This window comes from Tenrec ecaudatus, chromosome 12, assembly GCF_050624435.1.
Source record: "Tenrec ecaudatus isolate mTenEca1 chromosome 12, mTenEca1.hap1, whole genome shotgun sequence".
Lineage (NCBI taxonomy): Eukaryota > Metazoa > Chordata > Mammalia > Afrosoricida > Tenrecidae > Tenrec > Tenrec ecaudatus.
The window spans coordinates 24,947,127-24,967,738 of record NC_134541.1 but is presented as its reverse complement, the minus strand read 5'-3'; the positions used below and the strand labels follow the sequence as shown (position 1 = coordinate 24,967,738).

Genomic DNA, 20,612 nt, shown 5'->3' with positions numbered 1-20,612 from the left:
AAGACGCCCTTGTCGGTGATGGTGGAGGGGGGGGGCAGACAGGCAGCATGCACATAGTAAAGACTGCTACCCCCCGCCTCCCCCTCTCTCAGCAGCCGCCTGTCTGGAGACAAGCTCATCAGTCTGGTCTCAGATGCGTGTCCTCTCTGATGGCAGACAGCTAGAATCAGCTGTCAGTGTCCTCGCTGGTGATAGCAGGAGCCCGCGGTGGCCCCGGTCGGCAGCATCTAATCGCTGTCCCACTGATGGCTTCTGGGAGCAGGAAGATGATGCGGGGTAGCTGTTCTTGGGGGCTGGAGGGCACTTGTAACTACATGGAAGGGGGAGCCCCAGCACCCACACATCTTCTAGAATTGCAGACACTCATTCCCTGGCCTGCATCCCACCCCCACCCCCCAAGCAGAGCCTTCACCAAAGAACTCTCAGGTTCTCCATAGTCTGCCCTGGGCTGGCCTCTGCCACCCCTGTGCCCCGTCCACCTGTGCTGTGCTCAGTGTGCAATCCAGTCCCCTGTGTTTCCTCGCGTGGGCCCTGGCCTCCCTCTTGTGCCCTGTGTGTTTCATCCATGCCAAGGCCAGCTCCAGTGCCTCCTCTGTCAGCCTGCTCCTGTCCCCAGGCAGGATGGGCCCTTGCTCTTCCGCCCCAAGAGTGCCCGACCATTCACACATCCGTGCCAGGAAAGAGAATTCCAGTTGAAGGTGTCTCCCTGATTCCCTGTGTCCGAGGCTTAAGGAGGACAACAGAGTGGATGCAGGTGTCTTCAGCCAAAGGGGACAAACATCAGAGTTGGTAGCACAGGGGCCCAGGAAGGTGGCTCCATTGACATTAACATGAGGCCCCAGCTGGTGGCAGAGAGAACCCTGGAGGGTCTAGGGAAGGGTTGAGAGGATGCTCTCTGCCCCCACCCTGGAGAGTAGAGTTGCCAACCTTGAGACAGACTGTCCAAGTCTCAGGAAAGGGACCCCGAACTCAGAACAGGGCAGAAGTTCAGCAAGATCTGGAGCAAAAAAAGAAAAAAATTCATCATTTTTCTTTCTCTTTTTAAAAATCATTTTATTGGGGGCTCGTACAATTCTTATCACAATCCTTACATACATCCATTGTGTCAAGCACTTATGTACATTTGTTGCTCTCATCATTCTCAAAACATTTGCCTTCTACTTGAGCCCTTAATATCGGCTGTTCATTTTCCCCCTCCCTCCCCACTCCCCCTACCTCACGAAACCTTCATCATTCATAAATTAATATTATTTTATCATGTGTTGCACTGTCCAAAGTCTCCCCCTTCCTTCTTCTCTGCTGTCCCTCCCCCAGGGAGGAGGCTATTTGTAGATTCTTGTAATCAATTTCCCCTTTCCACCCCACATTCTCTCCACCCTCCAGGCATCGCCACTCTCACCACTGGTCCTGAAGGAATCATCTGTCCTGCGTTCCCTGTGTTTCCAGTTCCTATCTGTACCTATGTACACCCTCTTATCTAGGCAGATTTGTAAGGTAGAATTGGGATCATGAGAGTGGGGGGAGGAAGCATTTTAGAACTAGAGGAAAGTTATATGTTTCATCGTTGCTACCCTGCACCCTGACTGGCTCATCTCCTCCCCACAACCCTTCAGTAAAGGGTGTCCGGTTGGCTACCAATGGGCTTTGAGTCTCCACTCTGCACTCACCCACATTTTCAATGATATGATTTTTTGTTCCTTGATTCTTGATACCTCATGATCCCTTCGACAGCTCATGGTCACACAGGCTGGTGTGTTTCTTCCATGTGGGCTTTGTTGCTTCTGAACTAGGTGGCCACTTGTTTATCTTTGAGCCTTAAAGATCCCAGATACTATATCTTTTGACAGCCAGGCACCATCAGCTTTCTTCACCACATTTGCTTATGCACACGTTTGTCTTCACTGATCTTATCAGGAAGGTGGGCACCCACTGATACGATTTTTAGTTCTTTGATGTCTGATAACTGGTCCCTTCTACACCTCGTGGTCAGCCAGGCTGGTGTTCTTCTTCCATGTGGGCTTTGATACTTCTCAGCTAGATGGCCGCTTATTTATCTTCAAGCCTTTAACACCCCAGACGCTATATCTTTTGATAGCCGGGCACCTTCAACTTCCTTCACCACATTTGCTTATGCACACATTTTTCTTCAGCAATTGTGTCAGGAAGGTGTGCATTCTGGAATACCAATTTAATAGAACGTGTTCTTGCATTGAGTAAGTGCTTGAGTGGAGGCCCAATGTCCATCTGCTGCTTTAATACTAAACCTATAAATATATGCACATAGATCTGTTTCCCCAAACTCTTATATAAATATATTTACATATGTACATTCCAGTCTTTAGACCTCTATAAATACCCTTTGTCACCTAGTTCTTTCCTCTATTTCTTTTTACTTTCCTCTTGTCATGCTCAGCCTTCATTTGGGTTTCAGTAATTTATCTCGGTTACCTTACCCTTGCTGAATCCATACCAGGCCTCTCACACCCTCCTTGCCACTGATTTTGGATCACTTGTTGCTCCCCTGTCTCTGGGTTGGTCAGTACCACCTCCTTATCCCTCCCTTTCCCTCGGTGTCACAGGGTCAGTCTGGGCCAGTCTCGACACTGAGTCTCCAGTGTTGTCCACCTTAGGGCCCTGGGCCATCAAGGGACGGGGTGTCTCATAGTGGGATCAGCCATATTGCCCATTCTGCCCATTGACTGTTCAGAGCGGGGATTTCATCCTCCAGGCCTGATGGGCCAGGATGTGCTCCACTCTCTCTTCCTCCCCCTTCATTTGCTGCCATTTACTCTGATCAGACATGCCCCTCTCCCCCAGCTGCAGCTTCAGTGCCATCCTCTCAAGTAAATTCTTCTGGGGTGAGGGGCAGTTGTCCACATAGCTGGTATGGGGCCCGAGCCCTCAGGCCTCTCCACTGGCTCCCCACTCCTTGCCGGACGCTGCATTCATCTGGCACTGCCTTTATATCTGGTCCCTCTTTCCCTGTGGAGACACAAACAATACCCTCCCCTTGGGTGGTCAGTGCCCCATCCCCCATCACACATCTTTTTATTTCTTTCCCCTTTCCTCCCTCCACCCCCTTTTTAGTTGGCTACCATATGTACACCTAGATTTGGTCTGGCCCCTACCATACTACCTGGACCTCACCCCTGGAGTGTTTGTATACAGTAGCTTTTTCCCTGTGCCCCTTTTGCACTTACCTTTCTGTTTTCTCTTTTATATATAAACTTACCTCAGCGGACTCATGTTACAGTTGTCCTTTTGTGCGTGGCTTACTTCACTTAGCATAATTTCCTCCAGTTTGTCCCATGAGGTGATATGCTTCATGTGTTCATCACTGCTTTTTTAGTGATGCATAGTAGTCCATTGTATGTATGTACCACAGTGTTTTAATCCATTCATGTTGATGGAAATTTGGGTTGTTTCCAACTCCTTGCGATTGTGAACTGTGCCACAGTGAACATTGGGGCACAGATGTCTGGCCATGGTTTGTTTCTAGCTCTTCTGGGTATATGCCCAGTAGAGGGATTGCTGGGTCATGTGGTAACTCAATTTCCATCTTTTTGAGAAATCAATTTCCATAGTGGCAGTACATACCTACAGGTCCACCAGCAGTGGATGAGTGTTCCTATCTCACCACAACCCTTCCAATACTTGTTGCTTTCTGATTTTTTGAATTGGGCAATCTTTGAGGGTGGTAGGTGGTATCTCATAGTTGTTTTGATTTGCATTTCTCTTGTGGCTAATGATTGGGAACATTTTCTCAGATGTTTAGTGGCCATTCAGAGTTCAGATTCTGTGAAACTTCTGTTCAGGTTCTTTGCCTACCTTCTCAGTGGGCAATTCATTTTTTTCTTATTGTAAGCTAGCAAAGTATTGTAGATTTTAGTAAAAAGGCCTTTGTCTGATGTGTCATTGCTAAAAATGTTTTCCCAGTCAGTGGGCTCTCTTATTACTCTCTTGGTGAATTCTTTCGATGTACAGAGGTGTCTTATCTTCAGTATATCCCATTTGTCTATTTGCGACTCCTCTGTATTTGTATCCTTCCCGATTTCTGATAGCCTATGTATTCCCTGTGCCAAGGTGCTCAGGTTTGTCCCAATTTATGGCCCTAATTGTTTGGGGTTTTATCTCAAAGTCTGTGATCCACCTTGAGTTTATTCTTGTGCATGGAGTGAGGTAAGGGTCTTGCTTAATTTCTCTGCAGGTAGATATCCAATTTTGCCAGCACCATTTATTGAAGATGCCATCTGCTTCCCATTTAATGTTTTTGGGGCCCTTATCAAATATCAGTTGCCTGTGTGCTGATGTTTTTATTTCTGGGTCTTCAGCTCTTTTCCATTGGTCTGAATATCTGTCATTATGCTAGTACCACACTGTTTTGACTACTGTGGCTATATAGTATGTGCTAAAGTCAGGTAGAGCAAGCCCTCCCACTGTGTCCTTCTTCTTGGGGAGTTCTCTGCTAATTCTGGGCTTCTTCTATCTCCATATGAAGTTGGTAATCTGATTTTCCAATTCTTTGAAGAAGGATGGTGGTATTTGTATCGGGATAGCATTGAACTTATATAGTGCCTTGGGCAGAACTGACATCTTTACTATATTCAGTCTGCCAATCCACGAGCATGGGATATTCTTCCATTTGTTGAGGTTACTCTTGATTTCTTGAAGTAGTGTTTTATAATTTTCCTCATACAAATCTTTCAAGACTCATCATTTTTCAATGGAGCCCACCAGTCTCCAAGGAAGCTGACCTGGGTTGAAATCCCAGCTGCGCCACTTACTGTGTGACCTTGGGCCAGTGCCTCACCTCTCTGAGCCGTGGTTGCCCCGGTTACATCACGAAGTTCAGTGATGATTCAAGGAGGGGGGTGATGGAGGCCAGCACAGTGTAGGGAGCATAGCAGGTGTCGGCCCCCTCCCCAGGAGAGGAAGGGCCACAGCTTTGCCCGCTGGTGCTGCCTGAGACAAGCTTAAGAAAACACCATACACTCCCTGGGGCTGGTGGGCAATGCCCCAGGCAGTCCTCGGACTGCACTGGCCACTGGCTCCTTACTTTCCAGCTGTGTGACCCTGAGCGAGTCATTGCCCCTCTCCCCCACCCCTCAGGTCCCTTCCCTGTGTTGTTGTTAGATGTTGTCGAATCCGTTCTGACTCATGGTAACCAGGCCTACCAATAGCGCCCACCTTCTGGGGTGTGTTTGTAAGCTCGTTGCTGTTAATGGCTATGAGTGCTAATGACTTGGTAATTGCTGTGGTTGTTAAGAATGAACTGCTCCATGAATTAATTGCTCTAAAGTATCCACCACGGTGCCTGGCACGTAGTGAAGGTGCAGTACTTATTGGCTATGATGATTGTCCTCATGGAGACTGCTGCATGCCGAGCGTCAGTCATGCCAGGCACTGAGAGCAAAGAGAGATTGGGCAGAGCCGAGAGCCTAGAGTCCCATCTCTGAGGAGTAGGGAGTCCAGGGGGTGGGTGTGGTGAGGGAGGGATGGAAGCATTCCAGTGACCTGTGGACAGTATCAAACATCCCAAGCAAGTGACAGATAAGGTGAGCTGGGAGAGGGCTTGCTTCTTGGAAGAGCAGGTCTGCGGCTGGTACTTGGTGGACTGGCAGAGTCAACAACAGGGCAGCCGATGTTTCCGGAGCACTCGCTACGCAGCGCGCTCTAGAAGTGTTGGCCTGACAGTCTCTCGCTCCAGTTCTAATAGCCGTTACTCGGGGGAGGGCAGACCATTCGTACTCTCGGCTGCTAGCCCAAAGAATGGAGGCTCAAGTCCACCCAGAGGGGCCTTGGAAGAAAGGCCTGGCAATCAATTAAAAAACACACCAGCCATTGAAACCGTCGTTGAGGCACGGCTCTCCTCGGACACACGTGGGGCTGCCATGAGTCAGACATGAGTCAAATAGCAACGGGAGAGATTCGTAGCTGAATAAATGGAGGCTTAGCGAGATTAAGACAATTATCCAAGATGAAGCACACAGGCCTGGATTTGAATTTGTAGTGACCTGAGCTCTCCAGCAGCAGGCTCGCCTGCCCTCCGGGGCTGTTGCTGCTGTGGCCATCCACTCGGCTCCAACCCCCAGGGGCCTTGCACTGCAGAATGCAGCTTTGGCTGCACCTGCCCTGCTTTCAGGTTTCTTTGTGTGCGTAGACTCAATGTTGCAGCCCTTTTGAACGTCTTCCAACCTGGTGCGGTGGAGTCCTGCTTCAGCACAGCATCGGGCAAAATTCTTTTGAGATTCACAGGGCATTAACTCCAGGTCCCAAACAAATCCAGTGCCATCGAGTTGATGCCAACTCATAGTGACCCTGTAGGACACGGTAGACCTGCTCCTGTGAGTTTCCAAGACAATGACTCTTTATGGGAGTAGAAAGCCCCATCTCACTCCCGGAGAGCTGCTGGTGGTTTAGAACTGTTGACCTTGCAGTTAGCAGCCCACTGTAAAAAGAATTACAGTTTTGGAAGCTCACAGGGGCAGGTCTACCCTGTCCTATAGGGTTGTTATGAGATGCCACCAGGGGACCTGTTGACTCCAGGTAGTGGGATGTCAAATTGGAAACTCAGGGGCAGAGTGGTTATAAGTATTAATTGCTCTCCTGTTCTGGGGGTGTCTACTTGATCATATGCAATCCTCACTACAAGCCACATGAGGCAAATCAAACTATGAGCAACATTTTGCAGGCGAGGACACTGAGCCTGAAAGCAGTTGGGCACCTAGCACAAGGAACACGCATTGGGGATCTGACTCCAGGTTGTCCGACACCCAAACCCATGTTATTTCCCTGGACTGCGGGTGTGCCCTGGGAATCGAAATGTAGTTGGTTGATGTGTCAGAGTCTGGGTACATGAAGGCGAAATATGTAAAGGACTAGTTGGGGCTGGGTTGTGGAGAGCTAGTTGTCCATCTATCTTATAGGCAACGGAGAGCCACGGAAGATTGTAGAGTAGGGGCAAGGTGGAGCTGAGCTCCATCTTCCAAAGATAAATCTTGCCACAATCCCTAAGATAGATTTGCTGGGGGTGAGGAAGGCAGCAGGTCCACCCACCAGAGCATGCCATTGGGTGATGCTGACTTTAGCTGATGACCGATAGGAACACAGTGGCCTTCTGCTGGGGAAGAAAAACCGAGGGCGCCGTGAGGAGAAATAGCCAGGAGCAGGGCCATTGGCCTTATCAAAAAGCTGATTGCTCTTAGCAAAGTATTTAATTCTATTTCCAGCTATTAGGGTACAAACCTGGACTAGCAAGATTATTAATTCTACAGATAATCATTAAGCAGGGCGGACCGTATTTTAATATATGGCCACAGGAGAGCTATTGTCATTTTCCCTTCTATCTTGATTGCAGGTCATCCAGCTAGAGCTGGCTGCAAAGACCCCTTCCTGGAGGTAGTGAGATAAGGCTTAATGTCCTCAAACAAGAGCTATCGGCTGTGACGCGGGGCCCATAAATATTAATCAATCTATAATTAGTCCTGTGAAAAGGGGGATCAATCCAGGAGAAGGTTCTGCCCACTGAAACTAGAAAGCAGTTTTGCAAAGTTGCCGGGAAAGCAAGGCTTGTCTGTTCCAAATGCCAGGCTGGGCTTGGTTCTAGAGCAGTGGTTCTCAACCTTCCTCAGGCCCTGGCCCTTACACACAGGTCCTCATGTGGTGGTGACCCCCAACCATAACATTATCTTCGTTGCTGCTTCATAGCTGTCATTTTGCTACTGTGATGAATTGGGTGACCCCTGTGAAAGGGTCGCTCGATCCCCAAATGGGTAGAGACTCACAGGTTGAAACCTGCTGTTCTAGAGGGTGCAACTCTGGGGGACTTACCAAGCATTGATCTGAGATGGCACGTGAGGTGATTAGGCTAGCCAGAGGGCTCCAGACGGGAGTGGGACTTTGCGCGCGCGCGCGTGCGTGTGTGTGTGCGTGTATGTGTGTGTGTGTGTATGTGTGTGTGACATGAGAGCGTCAAGGCTCACGGAAGGCTCGTTTTAGTCATTTTAAAGTTTCACTTAAAGGCTCCTCTTAAGTTAGTCTTTCAGCATCCAAACGAAGAAAAGACTCCAGCATTTCCAGCTAAAATGGGAGTGGGCTGGGGACTTAGTGAAGGGGCCTTGTCCGGCTTTCAAGTGCTCAGAAATAGTATTTTTTTATTTTTAATTTGAAGTTTGCGATGGAGGTAGAATAGGCACCCAGTAAAATGCACAGCTCTTGGACGTGGGTCCCGCTCAATGACTTTTCGTGTATGCATACACCTGTGTGCCTCCACCTGAGGAGTCGTGGGGTGCAGCAGTTAAGCACTTGGTTGCTCACCAATGGGTTGAAGGTTTGAGCCCGCCACCCTCCTGCAGGAGAAAGAGCTGCCTGTCTGCTTATAACCCTTGGAAGCCCATAAGGCAGCTCCACTCTGTCCTGTAGGGTCCATCAGAATGGACCCAAGCACCGCCCCATGGAGAGGAGCAAGGTTCCTAACCTTCCAGAGGACTCCCATGAGGTCTTCTCAGTCCACACACCCCACCAGAGGCAGCCACGCTCCTGGCTCTGTTACTGTGCATGTATTTGGCCTGTCCTTGCGCTTCATCCGTATGATTAGAATCCTACGCCGCAAGCCCTCCTGAGTCAGGTTTCTTTCATTCCTTACTGAGATCCAACACCATAGCTGAATTATCTGCCTCAAAATAGCCTCCATGATCGTGCTTATGTCACAGAGTAACACTTGTCACGGTGGGAATGAGACGAAGCCCAAGTGAGGAGCAGAGAACACTGGGCATCCCCTGCGCACCTGCGCACCTGTGGACTGCTAAGGACACCTACCTGCTTTGCTCTGGTTCTGAGAACTAGATCTGCCCATTGGGAAACTGGGAGAGTAAGGGACTCTTGGTTGCAATGGAAAGAAACCCAATTGGTTTGAGCACGATTCCCTTTGTCGGTTTGTGGACCTGAGAACACCAAGGGTGGAGATGGTGCCCTCTCCTTTTGCTTCACTCCATCTTTGCTGGCCTTGACTGTGCACACAGGCTCTCCCTGTGGCTGGGAGGGGGGTGACCAACAACCTCAGACACAAGTGTATATAGCAATCCCAGGGAAAACTCTGATCGGCTCTACTGGGGCTGCATGTGCACCCCTGGGCCAATCGCTGAGGCCAAGAACTATGAAGGACTGATGGGCCAGCTCGAGCCAAGACTGGAACAGCATTGTTACCACTACTCCTCCCGCAGCAAATGAAGAGGCCTTTCCCGAAGGCCCCAGGGAAAGGAAGGCAGAGGAAGGGGCGAGGGAGCCGATATCTGGGATGATCGGTACGTACAGAAAATCAGCGACGTGTGCTGTCTGCCTGTTTGGCAGGGCCAGAAATTGCTCACAGATAGGACCTGGGGCTGCTACACCTTCCTGGCTCTCTCTTTCCCAAATTGTCTCCACCTTCTCCTCCCTCCTCCGCACCTCCATCTCATATTTGTCAAGGTCAAAGCAGAACTTTGGGGTCTGAAAAATGAGGCATCGTGTGGAGCAGACAAACCTTAACAATTTAGTCAACACTAACAGACTGTGAGTCCTGCCTAGCAGGCTGCCTCCTGGCTGGGTCCCAGCATCCAGCCCAGAGCCTGGCACCGAGTAGGTGCCATCAGAGGTTGGCGGTGTCTTAGTAAATGGATGGAGAAGCTGATCGCATTTGTGAAGCCCTCAGTGCATGCCAATGCTCTGACACTTCTCTGCGCGACTTGCTGCCCGCCCCCCGCCCCCCAACTGTCTCCGGCGGTAAGCATGATGTCGGGTCCCGTAGAACAGATTTGCTCTTTTATTTTTGTCCCTGCTCGCTGACGATTGAGCGTCTAGGACGTGCCAGGCACTGAACAAGACGGCCAGGATACAGACACGCTTTCTCACGGAGGTTATACTCCAGGGGACGGGGAAACTGAGGCACTGGTGTGCGTGGAGCTGGGAAGAGTCCAGAGCAGTGATGGGCAGGGGTCACCCAGGCGCTGAGGTGGGCGGGGAGTCCAAAAAGGGGATTGAATAGCTTCGTGACTCTGGCTTGTGGCCTGGTTTAACTAGCCCTGGGCTTGCAGGGTGGTCCCAGAGGGACCCCCTTCTCTTTCTCCTCTCCCTGCCCCCACTTCACCTCTCCTCCTGCCTCCTCCTGCTTCCTCCTCCTCCTCCTCCTCCTTCTTCTCCTTCTCCGTGGCAGCCTCGCAGTGATTGACATGGTAATTGGCACGCATAGGCACCCGGCTAATTGAGGTCGGAGTGCAGACTGCAGCTGCTGCCTTGCAGAGGCTGGGAGAGGGGGGAAGCACTGGGTCTGTGCCTTCTCCTACCCCCTCCAAAGTATGGTATGGGGGCAGGGCAGGAGGGGAGCGAGCAGACCCACCCATCCTTTTTCAGTAAGTAGCTTGCTCTCTCGGACCTTCCTTCGCCCAAGGGTAAGAGATACTAAGCAGGGTGACTGTGGGGGACAGGGAGCCCCTAACCCAGGCAGGCCCCTACCTGGTACCTGAGCTCCTGGGGAGGCGTAGGGGGTAGCCTAGAATCTATCCTTGGCCCTTCCAGCAGCTGGGGGACCTAGGGCAAGTAATTTCTCCGCTGAACCTTTTATCATTCGTTCATTTGGCCCGCGTTTCTTGACTGCTTCTGACGTTCCAGGCATGGGAGATGAAGTTGGAATAAGGAAGACGGGGTCTGCCCTCGGAGCTGCAACAGTCCTTTGGGGGAGATAAACCAATAGATACCCTCACAAGCTAAGGCGCTCCAGAGGCACTGGGGGGCGGCGGGTGGGGGGGGGGTGCAGGGAGGCCCCTGGGTGGAGCACATAAAGGTTTTGCACCTAATTGTTTGCATCTAACAGTGAATGGCTTGAACCCATCCAGTGACCCCACAGAAGAAAGGCCTGGTGATCTCCTTCCATAAAGATTCGAGCCCAGAAAGCCGCATGGTCTGTGCCCTGTGCCGACGTGGGGTTGCCTGAACTCTGAATCGACTCAAGCTGGTTCCAAGAGGCACTGTCTGCAGGGATGTTGTTCTGATGGGTGGTCAGGGAAGGCTTCTTTAGGAAAAGGCATTTGAACTGAAGCCTGGGAATGAGAGCCTGCTGGAAGGGAGTGGGAAGCGCGTATTGGGGGTGGAGGTGTGTGGTGGTTGGGTGGGTGGGGGGGCGCCCTCTCCAAGAGAGGAGAGAGAGGCTAGTGAGCAACGGTTGCCCTTGTTGGGGTCATTCTGCACTTTGTGTCTTTGGGCGCCTGCTACAGCCCCGAGATGGCGCCATGTTGATTCGCGCGGTTCTCGTGTATTCGTTTTGCCCATCCTATCACGCTGAGCTGCTTCTTAACCAAAAATCGGTTCTAACTGGTTTCAGAACCTTTCAATGGAGAGGTGAGTTTTCAATCTGCCACCCAGCAGGAGTTGGTTAGTTTGGGAAGGGTAAGAAAGCTGGCAGGGACAGACTCACTGGGGGACAGCTGGGATGGGGAAGGACCAGGCAGAACTTGTCCGGGGGAAGATTTAGTGAGCCCCGCAGACACTCAACATTGAGCAGGCTAACGGAGTCGAGGAAAGGGGCTTGGACTGGGAGACAAGTGGACACCTGAGTTTTCATCTCAACTGGGCTACAAATTCAGTGTGAGACTTTGGAGAGGGTCTCTTTGTTTTCCCATCTGTAAAATGGATGCAGGAAGATGTAACAAGGCAAGACAAGACCAATGGTTCTTACCGTATATTCTCGAGTATAAGCCAACCCGAATATCAGCCGAGGCACCTAATTGTACCACAAAAACTTCAACAAAAAAAAGCTGAAAAGCAGCTTATACATGAGTATATATGGTAATTGGATTTCTTGGTGTCAGACAGTTGTATGGAGTCCCTTCGGGGCGGGGTGGGGGGTGGTCACCAGGTGGACTGTGGGCAGAACAGGCAGCTTACAGAGAAGGGGCTGACCATCTACATCCCGATCCCCTTCCTGGACTCGCGCTAAAGCTGTGCCCTGAGTTGTGTACAGATGCCACAACTGGGAGAAGAGTTTTACTGCTCCTTCCACGTTAGAAAGCCCGGTTCTTGCGGCTTATCCATCTCAGATATTGGGTCTGACTCGCACCCTGATGCAGTAACTGCCATAGCTGCATCCATGCTTTCTTACATTCTCGAAGCCGTTTTCTGCTATTTGTTCTGGTGTCTAAGGAGCCCTTGTGGACCAATTATTTCCTGTTGGTGCACCATCTCTGCATACCCGTCTATCATCGCCTCTTGTTGCCGGGGCTGTTGGTGGTGGTAGGTGACATCAAGTGGGCTCCAAGTCAGACAGCCCCCTTGTCTGCAGAACGAGACGCTGCCTGGTCCTGCATCGTCCTCACCAGTGCTGCGTGGTCTCCTGTCACTAGGACCTGTCAAGTCCATCCCAACTACAAACAAGACAAAACACCGTCCAGTCTTGCACCGTCCTCGCGGTGTAACTGGGACTAGAAGCCCCACACGCCCTTGTCAGATGCCTGTAACCAGTACGTGCTGCAAAGACAGGCCCTGGTGAGGGGGTTGTGTGGCAGCGGCAACGTCCTCCTGTCAGCCAAAGGCAAGTGTGGCGCCAGCGCTCCCTGTAGTTCCAGTAATGGCCACAGGGGTGTCTCCTAGCCAACGCAGTGACAGCCCCTGCTGCTATCAAGCTCTGAGTGGGGTTTCCATATGCACGGGGAGGCTGGACAGTAAATACAAAGGAGAGTGAATGCCTTCGAATTATGCTCTTGGCCAAGAACATTCCAGAAACCCTGGACTTCCAGAAGAAGGAACAGCTCCGTGTTGGAAGAAGTACGGCCGGAAGGCTCCTTAGAAGCAAGGATGGCGAGATGGTGTCTCACGTACTCTGGATAGGTTATCAGGACGGATTGGTGCCCAGAGAAGGACATCGTGCTCTGGAACGTAGAGGGTCCAAAAAGTAAAAGAAAGATGGACGCGTTGGCTGCAATTGTGGGCTCCAGCATAGCCAGGATTGTAAGGACGGTGCCGGGCTCAGTTGTTGGGTTCTGTTGTGTACATAGGGGTGATAACTTGGAGTCGACTTGACAGCGCCTAGCAAAAACAAGTGCTTGGATCTAGGAGGGCAATATTCTGATCTCCTATGCATTAGTCAGAGTCACCGTGGAGGAGGGAACGGGTCGGACCGGGTCTGGGAGCTGTTGAGAAGGTGAGATCCTCAATGATCTTTTCTCGTGTGTATGATGGCACCCGTTTCCTTGCTCGTCTTCCTGGCTCAGACCATTCCCATATGATGCACCCCAAAAACAAATCCAACTAACAACACCCTCCCTAAGCCTTAAATAAACCACCACCATCACCACCCCTGCCCCCATGGTTCTCTGGACATTCAAGGCTTTCTTAATCCGGGCCCCACAAGCCTCCCCGGTTTCTCTTTCCTCCGTAGGCTATAATCAAACTGCACAGAATCACTCCCCACTCTCCGAATATGCCCTGCTTTGTTTTCTCAGCTGATGTTCTAAGTGCTTGCCTCTGGTCTAGGGACTGAGGAACCGGCAGTAAACAAGTTCAAGTCCCTTCCTTCATCTCTCCTCTGGGCCTTTGCACTGCTCCCTTCGGAGGCCAGCTGAGGTAGCCCTTCTTCCAGAAGTCTTCCTTGAGGCACTGCCCACAGAGCTGTCCCTGCTTCCCCCTCACCCCCTCTTCCACTGCCCTAAAGCCTGGCTCTGTGGATTGTCCCTGCTGGTTTACACCAGGAGTTCCTGGAGGACAGAGGCCGCCAAGGTAGGTCAGTCTTCCTAAGCTCAGTTTCTGGAGCGTGGATCTGCTGGTAAGTGAATGAGTGAATACGTGCGGGCTGGAACGTCAGGAAAAGCCTTTGTAGAGGGAAGTGGCTGTGTAGGTCCTAATAGGGCTACATACGGCCATCCTAAACAGAGGATTCGGGATAGAACCTTCCATGGTTCCCATTATCCTCAATCGTGGTCTTCAAGGCTCTTTATGACCTTGCCAGCCCTATTTGTATATCCGATGCAGAGCCAACCTTTCCAGCCAATTAGGATTTTGGTTGGGGGATCAGCTGAATCCTACCTATGTGATCTTGGTAAATGACTTTACCTGGCTCAGGCTTCTCCCGTCTTTAAATGGCTTCAGCGATCCTCTGGGGAGGATGGCCTGGATACGGCAGGACACAGAGGCTGGTACAAGCTGGTACAGGCTGGTAATTTGAGCAGCTGTCAAAACCAGATCCGTAATGCGTTTGGCCAACAGCGATTGTAAAATCTTAGAACGACATGTAAAATACAAGCTAATCTTCAGAGTAATTTATGAAACATGGAGCAGAAACAAATTAGACTGACGATACGATCTCATTGAACCAAACCAAAAATGTTCCAGTGACAGCTCGGAGCGAGTTCAGGACTCACTTCTAGGTCCTCTGAGCAGCAGGTTCAGATGGCAGGAAGAGTTGAGAGCTTAGGAGGGGCTTTCCAAAAGTTCCCGGGGAAAATTCCCTTGTTTTTACCTTCTTTTTTTCCCACAAGTTTTTGGAAGTCCCCTTGTATGTGTGACTTCTCGGGATTTCAGGCTCCAGATTGGGTTTCCTTGGTTTAGAAACCTAGTTTAAAAATGATTACCGAAGAGCTATCTGCACACAGTGTACTGTCTGGTTATTGATGAAGCTGCAGAATGAACACCCCCCCCAAACCCCCCCCCCCCCCCCCCCCCCCGCCTTTGCCCCAGGCTCCCAGGTCCCAATCACTGATGGTGATTCATTGTTTATCTTCCCTGAGACTTCCCTTTCCTTTCCCAGCCTGGCCAGGTGGACAGGCACAAATACATGCTTTCTTTCTAACACAGTCAACGCTGCTACCCTGCTTTTCTCACTCGGAGGTGTGATCTTTTCATGTTGTTTTAAGAGCCGTCCACTAATCCAGATGCATGAGTGGGTCATGGTCTACTTAACTGGACCACGTCGAGAAATATCCAGGCTGTCCCTGTCGTGTGGCTGTCGGGGAAAATTCCCAGAAGTGAGATGGATGACTCAGGGCCTGAGCATTCTTTATACTGATAAATGCTTCCAATTTAGTCCCGCGTTTGGACACGTCATCAGCAAAGACCGATCACTAGCAAAGGACACAGTGTTTGATAAAGTAGAGGGTCAGCAAAAATGAAGAAGCGCCTCCACGCCAGGGATGGACACGAAAACGACACCCTTGGGCCCACGCCCATCAGTGATGCGATGGGGTGGGACTGGGCGCTGTGGTCTTCGGCTCCACGTAAAGGTCACTACGAGTCTCAGCTGACAGCACAGCAACTGCGGACAGCCAGGGGCAATTACTGATGCCCCCACCCCCAAGCTCTGTGGACCTCTTTTACGGGTTTGTTGTGCGTCCCTCAACTTCTGCATGCTTTGCTTCTGATAGTGACCGCTCACAACTGGGGTCTTCAGGGGACTGCTTCCGGGCTTCAGGGGACTGCTTCCAGGCTTCAGGGGACTGCTTCCGGGCTTCAGGGGACTGCTTCCGGGCTTCTAGAGCTGCCATGCCAATACAGCAAGCCTGGAGGAGTGGGCAGGGGGAATCAAGCCAATGACTGACTGGCAGGAACACAAGGCCCAGTTCCCAAGCAGGACAAACTCTGCGTGTGATTTATACTCCGAGCTCCCTGTGGGATCAGGCTGAGGCTGTAACTTTGCCTAAGATCTCTTGTGGTCGGCAGTGATTCGGTGGCCCCAGTGCTCCCGGCCACTGATCTTCACACACTTGTATCATCCCTCTCTTGAGGATAGGCTGGACTGAGTGACTCGTTTCTAATGAATAGAACACAGCAGAAGTGATAAGATGTCATCTCAAAATGAGGTTATAAAAAGACTGTGTGCAATGGCTGCAAACAGCAAGCGCCCTCGGTAGTGTATGCAGCCTATTGGTACGTATAGGCTGTCCTAAGGGACCTTGGAGACAACCTTTTACTGCTTTTCAATGCCTCTGGCCTGGCTAATTTCTGCTCTCCCTAAACTAGGCTTCAAACTGGGATGCGAGGTGCTTTTGGGAAACCTCAAGGCACAGTGGCTAGAGTCCACATTGGCCAGGTTATCATGTCCATCCGCACCAAGCTTCAAAACAAGGAGCATGTGATTGAGGCCTTACGCAGGGCCAAGTTCAAGTTCCCTGGGTGCCAGAAGATCCATATCTCTAAGAAGTGGGGCTTCACCAAGTTTAATGCTGATGAATTTGAGGATATGGTGGCTGAGAAGCGCCTCATCCCGGATGGTTGTGGAGTCAAATACATCCCTAACCGCAGCCCCTTGGACAAGTGGCGGGCCCTGCATTCATGAAGGCCTTGGTAGACCTGTGCTACCTCTTGTACCCACCAAATAAAAATTGAACTTCCTGATTAAAAAAAAAAAAGACCGTGGGTCCCATTTGGGAGCTCTTGCTCTTTCCCATTCTCTCTTTTAAAAAGCCATCATCTTGTAAAAATTATTGTGAATATATATATAAACATAATATTTGCCAATTCAAGTTTTTGGTGTGTACAAGTTAGTGATACCAAAATATTAATCATGTGCAATCATCGCCAATAGTCATGGCCAAAATTTTTATCACTCGAAACGGAAACTCAATACTTACTGAGCACTACCTCCCTGTCTCTTCTCTCTCCCTCCCGCCCCTGCTAATCACTAATGAACTCTATGCATTTGCCTATTCTAGATAGTGCATATAAGTGAGGAGATCATGTGATATTTGTCCTTTTATGACTGACTTCATTTATTCGGCATAATTTTTCAAGGTTTGTCCATATTGTAGCGTGTACCAGGATTCCATTGACATTTTTGAGATGTAACCTGAAGTACAACACTGTCAGTGATAGGATAATATCTATATGCCTACAGGGAAAATTATCAATACAACTATTCTTCAGATGTACACATCAATCACTCAAGCCAAAGATCGGTAAACTAAAGGGTTTTTTGTTTTGTTTTAACCAACCTCTTCAGTTTTGCTGGTGACTGGAATGGAAGAGTTGGAAACAAAGGGACATTTGGGAAATATGTCCTTGGTGAAAGAAACAATCTGTCATATGGAGGTCACATGATAGAATCTTGGAAGACCAACAACTTATTCATCACACATACATGTTTTTCAATAATAGAAACAGTGACTATGCGTGTGAACCTCAGTGAAAATCAAATTAATTATCTCTATTGGAAATGATACTGGAGAAGCTCAATATCATCAGTCAAAACAAGACAAGGAACCGGCTACAAAACAGACCACCCATTGCTCACAGGCAAGTTCAAGTTGAAGTTAAATAAATTTTTTAATTCCACCAGAACCAAAGTAGAACCTGAATTTAGAGACCATCTTACGAATAGATTTGACACGCTGAACACCAATGACCAAATACCCAAAGAGCTGTGGAGTGACATCAGGAACTTTACGCATGAAGAATGACAGTCATTAAAAAGATGGGAAAGAGCTTCCTTCTCACCGAATGCCGCCAAGATGGTGTCAGGCGCTTCGTGGAGGTGACTGGCCGGGTGGCCTACATCTCCTTTGGGTCTCATGCCAGGAAACTGGTGGTGATTGTGGATGTGATTGATCAGAACCGGGCTTTGGTTGATGGCGGCCCTTGCACTCCAGTAAGGAGGCTGCCCATGCCTCTCAATGGCAGGCAGCTCACTGGCTTCATCCTCAGGTTCTCATGCAGTGCCCAGCAGAAGTGTGTCCGACAGGCCTGGCAGAAGGCGCATATCAGTACAAAATGGGCAGCCACAAGATGGGCCAAAAAGATGGAGGCAAAAGAAAGGCAGGATGACAGAGTTGGATCATTTTAAAGTCACGAAGGCAAAGAAAACGAGGAACAGGTTAATAAAGGACGAAGTTAAGAAGCTGCAAAGGGCGGCTCTCCTGAAGGCTTCTCCCCAAATAGCAAGCACTGCTGCGAAGGTTCCAGCTAAGAAGGGGGCTTCTGCCCAGGAGGAGGACGCTCCTACTCAAGAACAGAAGGCTCCTGCCCGGAAGGAGAAGCTGCGGGTCAGAAGGCCGGGCCCCCAAAAACTCAGAAAGCTCAGCCCAGAAAACACGTGCCCCGAAGGCCACTGGCAAGACAGCCTAACAGGCCATTATAAAAAGCAAGAACATTTCTATTGGCCATGCTGAAAAAAAAAAAAAGATGGGAAAAAAAGAAAAGACAAAAGTGGTTATCAGAAGAAATGATGGAGTAAGGGCATGTAACAGAGGAATTCAAAGAGCAGGTTGAGAAAACAAAGCCAAGCGTTCTGATGAAATGTGCACGAAGGTGGCCTTAGACAACTAAAGGGGAAGAATATGGTTGGCAGTTCTCACGGTGAAACAACTGATGAAAAAGTTTCAAGTTTTGGTTCAGTATTGAAGGGTTGTTTGGGCAAAATATTAAACCACACAGAAAACAGCAAAAGACTATAGGTGAAACATACTCAGTTACTGCTCCAAAAAAAATAAAAAGTCAACATCCAGCCATTTCAGAAGGTAGCATGTGACCAAGCACTAGTGGTATTGGAGGAAGACGGCCCAGTGGCACTGAAGGTACTGGCAGAAGACAAGGCTCCAGGAACTGACAGAAGACCAACAGAAACGCTTCCGGAACCAGCCGCAACACTTGGTGTGCTAGCTTATCGATGCCAAGGAATTGGGAAGACGGTTACCTGGCCAGCTGACTGGAAGAGGTCCGTCACTGTGCACCTTCCAAAGACAGGTGATTCCACAGAATGTAAAAATCATTGAACAATATCATGAAAAAACAATAAAGTTTTTGTTGAAGATAACTCAGAAAACGTTGCAGCAGAACATCAACAGGGTACTGCTAGACATTCAAGTTGAATTCAGAAGGACTTGTAAATTGGGAGACCATGGCTGATGTCAGATGGATCTTGGCTGAGAGCAAAGAATACCACAAGATGTTTGCCTGTGCTTTATTGACTATGCAAAGGCCTCCTGTTGTGTAGATCATTGGAAAATATGGATAACATTGGAAAATATGGATAACATCGGAAAATATGGATAACATTGGAAAATATGGATAACATCGGAAAATATGGATTACATTGGAAAATATGGATAACATCGGAAAATATGGATTACATTGGAAAATATGGATAGCATCGGAAAATATGGATAACATCGGAAAATATGGATAGCATCGGAAAATATGGATAACATCGGAAAATATGGATAACATCGGAAAATATGGATAACATTGGAAAATATGGATAACATCGGAAAATATGGATTACATTGGAAAATATGGATAACATCGGAAAATATGGATAACATCAGAAAATATGGGAATCCTATTCTTCATTGTGTTCATGAGAAACCCGTACATAGACCGAGAGGCACTTACTCAAACAGAACTTATTGAATACATTCTAGACTTTTAAAAAAATTATTATTATTTTTTTTTACATTCTAGACTTTTAAAATCTGTATGCTGAGAAAGGAATTTCACTATCTTGAAAATATGGAGGAGACAACAGCATCCGAGTTGGAGGAAGACTCATTAAAACCTTGTGATAAGCAGATGACACAGCCTTGCTTGCTGAAAGTGAAGAGGACTTGAGACACTTACCAGTGAAGATGAGAGACCACAGCCTTCAGTGTGGACTACTCATCAGCATAAATAAAACAAGCATTTTCATTGATATTCTGTCAGGAGTGAGCAGTTCTTTGAGAAAAACATCATGTCCTCACAATTGGGCCAGTAAGCAACATCACAATGAATCTAGGAAGGATCGACGTTTTGAAGGGTTTCGTTTTACTTGGATATACAGTCAACACTCTTGGAAATGTGCTCAAGAAATAAAATGGGCAAATAAAAATCAGGCAGTTCTACTATGGAAGACTTCTTTAAAATGGTAACAAGCAAATACTTCACTTTGAGAACTAAGGCGTACCTGACCCAAGCTTCTGTGTCTTCAGTCACTTCATATACATAAACATCCCCAAAATGAAGCAAATGCGTCTTAAAAGAAGACAAAGAATGCATCTTTGAAGGGTGAGGCGTCATCTCTCGCTGATCCATCCGACATCAGCAATGATATCACTCAATGTAATTGTTGTGAATTCAACTTGCACTTCTGGCCGTACTCTGTTGATGGACTGCTGGAACAGTTTTTAGTTCTCTTCAACAAAACTGTATTTGGATACGACAGTCATGTTATTCAATCGTTTCCACACTCTTTGGGATCTTCTTGGGCCTCTCTTTGGAAAGAGCACAGATAGGGATCTCTTCCAGCTGTTTGGCCAACTGGTAGCTGCCTTCCAAATTTCTTGGCATTGATGAATTAGTACTTGCAGTGCTTCAGCTGTTTGTTGAAACATTTTAATTGATATTCTGTCAGGAGTGATCAGTTCTTGGAGAAAAACATCATGTTAGGAAAAGCATGGGTTCCATGAAAAAGAGAAAGAGCTCAACAAGCTGGATTGACATAGAGGCTGCAAAAATGAGCTCAGACAGCACTAATTGTGAGGACGGTGCAGGACCAGGCACTGTTGGGTTTTCTTGTACACAGGGTAGCTATGAATCAGAATTGACCTTCTGATGTCCAACAAACAATATTCAGACATGCACACACACACACACCAAAGGGGGTATACCCCAAACAGATTATT

General features: G+C 48.8%; 2 pseudogenes; both read left to right on the top strand.

Annotated features, from left to right (window-relative positions):
• Positions 1 to 15,772: 15,772 nt before the first annotated feature.
• On the top strand, positions 15,773 to 15,923 carry LOC142423608 (small nucleolar RNA SNORA70; annotated as a pseudogene).
• Positions 15,924 to 17,410: 1,487 nt separating this feature from the next.
• LOC142422584 (large ribosomal subunit protein eL14 pseudogene) lies at positions 17,411 to 18,078 on the top strand (annotated as a pseudogene).
• Positions 18,079 to 20,612: the final 2,534 nt, after the last annotated feature.